A 5283-nucleotide genomic window follows, 5' to 3' on the forward strand; every position below is an offset into this window, starting at 1 on the left:
TGTTTGACCCAAAGCATTTTTAGAGTGTATGTATATGTCACTATATTGCTCAAATAAATAAATAAATATTTATATACATATCAGAATGACTTAGTGGAAAAGAAGGAAATGTATAACAAAAGGGTTTGTTGTTTTTTCATTTTACCAAAAAGCCCTTTTTCCAATTTCAAGTCACTTTCCCATACACATCCACACATTCACCGATACATCCACCAAATGCAATGCAAATTGCAATGTTTTCTGTATTGTCTGAATGCAGTTTTTTTTTCTGGCTGAAAGGTCATTACAGTCAAAATGTAGCAAAAAAAAAAAAAAAAAAAAAGTGAATAGAACGTACATTCAAATAATCATCATCATCCCACCATCTATCTGAGCAATTCACAGTGGTTAATAAATTCGAATGCTGCTGCACTGCCGATTGGCCGCTACAGCGCTCCGTAGTTGATGACGTCACCCGCCTAACGCTTGACGTTATCCGTATCCGATGAGATGAAGTCAAGTTTCGCGCCGGAAGATAACGGCTGGGAGTAAAAATTGCGATTTCAGCATTGGAGATCCTCTAAGTCCTACTTATCACCAATTGTAAGTATTCCTAATTTTATATTTATTTGCAGGGTGGAAATTGCGGTGGCAGAGAAGTATAAACTTAGCATTTATTTTTTGCCAAACACACCTGTTTCAGCCCATACACTTCCTATGTTGTTAGCTGGTGAGGTAACGTAACGTTACTGTGGGTGCTAAAATAACTTAGCCGTTGATAAGATTCAATTTAGAATTAACGTGTATTTATTTGTTTATTTCTGGAGGATTTCGTCGAGGGTTAACAAGAGAACATAACGTCATGAGAATAAATGATACTTCTCTGCCAACGGCTCAAGAAGGCAATCGGCTCCAGAAAAAAAAAAATACCTGTGGAGTTTGAATTTGGTCGAAATTGGTGAAAGAAAGAGCCGTATCAATGGGCTTGCCTTTACAGTTGCAGGAAATGTCTTTCAAATAGTAAACATTAACGTTAGGGCATTACTATTTTGATTAAGTGATTGTAATTGTTTTTTTTTTCTTTATATAACCTCTTTCTAGAATTACCTCAAATGAAAAGTTACCTCGCCATTATTGCTCAAAAAGGTAAGTTCCTCTGATTTTGCTTTTTAAAATTGTTTCTCTAGCAGAGCTGTAGAGACTTGTGATGTTGGGCTGATTGATAGTGTTAATTATTTGATTTAAGTTATTTGCACTTCAATTTATTGAAGAGAATAACTTTTATTTTTCTTCCATGAACAAGACTGAAAGGAGTCCTGTTGAGGATTTAGATTCCTCCTCTTTTGAAAAGTGCAACCGGTGAGTAAGTTAACCCCCTTGAATTTTTATTTATTTATTAATAAATATCCCCATCCCCACCCCGACACCCTATCCTCCTCCTCCTCTCCTTTAAGAACATTTAGGGCAATTATTAATTTGTTTCATATTATTATTTTGTGTAATATTATTATTTTGTTTCTTTATCATTAATCTGCATTCATACATAAAAACATATAAACTATTGGGAAGCTAAGCATAAGAATAAATATGAAACAATGCCAATAAATGAATAAATTATTTTTCAGATTGAAGTTATAAAGGGCTCTGGGGTGTTTTGCCAGGCAGAAGTGTGGAAAGCAGCCCTCCTTGCCACCTCTGCTACTGCCATGGTGTGGAATCTGCTGCTGGGCACATTTGATCTGGAGACTTTGCTGAAAAACAACCTGAATGGTACAAAACATTCTCCTAATCTCTTCTGTCCGTAAAAAACAATTAATATTCTGTGGAATAAATTATGTTTGTGTGCGGGCATACCATCGCTTTTTTACTTGCCATTTTTGTATTTCCTTGCACCTCAAGAAAATGTGATGTGTATATAAAAAAAGTATTGCTTTCACAAGCTTTAATTTAACCCCCTTTTATAATAATTTTGAAATTTTACTTTAAGGTGGGAAGCCAACCAGAGGGGATGGGGAGCAGCTGGTCGCCCTTGACCAAATTAAAAAGGCATCATTATTGGTGAGTAAATGTATAAAAGTTTTGTTTTCCCTTCTCAACGCATTAGGATTTTATAAGTTCACCACTTTAACCATAGCCTACTTGTATCAATGTTTATTAGGCATCAATTGAGACTGTATAAGGGATTATTGTTACTATATCTACTTGGAACCTATAATACTAATTCATCGCTTGCTCAGTTCTTGATCCTAACTTTCCTTTTCTTAAGCCACGTTTCAGATTTTTCAGAATCTTCAGAATCTTCCAATTGACATGTTTACATGACGCATTTTTTAAAATGATCAACCTTTTATCAAAAAATATGTGTCCGATCACATCTGTACTGTAAGCACTTTGGGTTCCTGATGAAGTACTATATTCTTCTTCTTCTTCTTCTTCTTCTTGTTATTATTATTATTATTATAATTATTATTATTTTTGTCTTCTCTAGATGCTACATTGAAGAAGTGTCCGTCAGCCAGCCGAGGGGAGATGGGCACGTCTATCAATTCAAAGCTCATGGAGCTGAGAATATCAAAAAGATTTTTTTTCTATCCAGTTTTTTTGTCTTATTTTTGTTTTTGTACTATTTGATCTTAAGTAAATAAATAATCTAAATGCATACATTTTGGACTATTATTTATGTTGCCTAGTAGCTATGGATTTTAATAATTATTCTAATATAGGTAAACATGTTGGTGCATGTATAAATGCACCTATATGTGCACATATATGCGTACATACATGTACATATATAGGTACATGTATGCATGTATATATGCACCTATATGTGTACATATATGCATGCATACATGTACATATATAGGTTCATATATGCACAAATATATGCACCTATATGTGTACATATATGCACCTATATGTGTACATATATGTGTGCATACATGTACCTTTATAGGTGCGTATATATGTGTACATATATGCACGTATATATGTACATATATGTGCATATATGTACATATAATATAGGAAAACGGCCAATTTTATATATGTCACATATATTAAAAACATATATCAAAACCTATATTAAAACATATATGTTTATATAGGTTTTTTCCATGTGGAAACCATCAGCTAGCTAGCATTATGCTAATCTAATCAGATCTGACACCACTCATACAGTAGAGTCCACTTATTCTTAATGTGGTTTGACATCTCATCAAAAGGTCAGAGTAGAAAATTAGCTTGGAGTATGAATGTGAAATGTTTAGCTATTTTTAGCAAGTTTTATGAGCGAGTTGGGCTTAAACTCTGAATCTAAAGTTGCATCTGACTCATCCCTGTGTCTAATTAAGATTGAGACAGTCCCACTGACGCTTTAGCAAAGAGACAAAGGCTCAGTATCATGACATATTCACGTTGCCATGGCAGTCAATGGTCTTTTGAACGTCCCTGGACGAATAGCGACTCAAGCGCTAATTAGCCAACAGATTGAACAAGAGGCTCAGGCTCCATGTTTAGAGCAGCTTTGTGGCCACTGTTTTAGGCTGATGAAGCGGTCATTTTACGTGCCAAAGAACAGCATGTGGTTGTGCCGACTTCTTACAGTAGGCTAGTTGAAGTAAATCACTCCTCCTAGGCTAGTTTTAAAAGACAAATATTTGTTGTAATTGCTCTTTTGGAATACAAACACATAAAAAAACAGTATTTTCAAAGTATAATGTCTACTGATAGAGGTACTGTGTGTACTACAGAGTTGGAGACAAAAGTGTAATAAACAATATATTACTATTGTTTCACTATGGTTGATGACTTCTTACAGTATTTGAAGTAAATCGCTCCTAGGCTAGTCTTAAAAGTGTTGTTTATTATTTTGATGGTAAAATGGGACCTGTTATCCCCTTTTTTCAAAGTCTTGATTTTGTTTTTGAGGTCTAGAATAGGTTTTCTTGCTTGATTGTTTAAAAAAAACCCATTAATTTTCACATAAAATAATCTTCACATTCTGTCAGTAACGCTCTGTTTAGTGCCGCTCTCTATGAAGCTGAAAAGCGCAATGTGCTCTGATTGGTTGGCTGGACTGTGTTATGATTGACAATGTTGAGCCAGCCCGTTCTCATCCCAAGACGTCATATAACTGACGCTTTTGACCATACGTCAACATCCGGCGTTTTAGGGTACCCTTTAACGTCAGTTATATGACGGCCCCGTCCACACTATCGCGTTTTCGTTTAAAAACGGAGACCTTTTGCTATGTTTGCACCTCCCATCCAGACTAAAACGGGAAAAACGAAGACCTAAAACGGAGAAGTTTAGAAACGCTGCAGCTCCGTTTTGCGTTTTGAATCTCCGGAGGGCGTTTTAGTGTAGACGAGACAAAACGTACGACTTCAGAAACGCTGATGCAGGGGCTGACGCTCGACTCTATGATTGGGTGTCATCAGTCATGACGTATCCTTCCCTGATTCGTCAATCACTGTTTACACCGGCACGCGCATGCCCAGTGTTGGTGAATGGTCACGTGATCCGCGTTTTCAGTCGTTTTAATGTGGACGGAGATCATTTCTAATACACAGATAAAACGCTGGTGTGGACGGAGATCGTATTCGTTTTAATTCTCTGTTTTTAAACGAAAACGTAGTAGTGTGGGCGGGGCCTAATCCTAACCCTACCCCAGACCTAAACCTACCCCGGTCATCTAACTGACGCTAAAAGTAAAGTGTCAGTTGGATGACGCCCTAGGATCGTCTTACGTATAACTGACGTTAAAGGGTACCCTAAAACGTCGGATGTTGACGTATGGTCAAAAGCGTCAGTTAGATGACGTCTTGGGATGAGAATGTGTTCGTTGAGTTGGTTTGGGAAATGTAATGCTCCTTACCATAACCGTGAGTTTCAACACACTACTAACTATCTCTAACTCAAACAGGCCTTGCCTCCTTTTTTGTGTATGGCTTGGGTGGGATTTATTTAAATGAGCAATATTGTGACGCGTACGTTACGAAAAGAAAACTCAAGACTACAATCGAGGCGTTTTAGGGAGTTCAGAAACAGTGTTTGCTGATGTAGAAAATAACTGCCATTGGAGTGACTTTGTGCTTTGTAACCTTGCAGACTTTTTCATCCTCAAACAGCAACATCACACACTAAAGGAGGTTTAAAAAAAAGTATTTCAGGACTCGATAACAACAACAAAAAAAATAACATTGACAGTTATTCTTATGTGTTTGTGGACACCCTGAAGGAGAATGAGCAATGCGGAAAGGCAATTCATTTCGCTTCACTATAACCTTGCTTCCGCTGAGAGTT

General features: G+C 36.6%; 1 long non-coding RNA gene across 1 annotated transcript; it reads left to right on the forward strand.

The window, feature by feature from the left end:
• Positions 1-444: 444 nt before the first annotated feature.
• On the forward strand, positions 445-2640 carry LOC120466863 (uncharacterized). Its single transcript, XR_016169576.1, has 6 exons — positions 445-582; positions 1081-1125; positions 1283-1338; positions 1605-1749; positions 1967-2037; positions 2468-2640. It is a non-coding gene; the product is annotated as an uncharacterized LOC120466863 (long non-coding RNA).
• The last annotated feature ends 2643 nt before the right edge of the window (positions 2641-5283 follow it).

Source organism: Pimephales promelas, chromosome 2 (assembly GCF_988280905.1).
Source record: "Pimephales promelas chromosome 2, fPimPro1.hap1.1, whole genome shotgun sequence".
NCBI classification, from domain to species: Eukaryota; Metazoa; Chordata; class Actinopteri; order Cypriniformes; family Leuciscidae; genus Pimephales; species Pimephales promelas.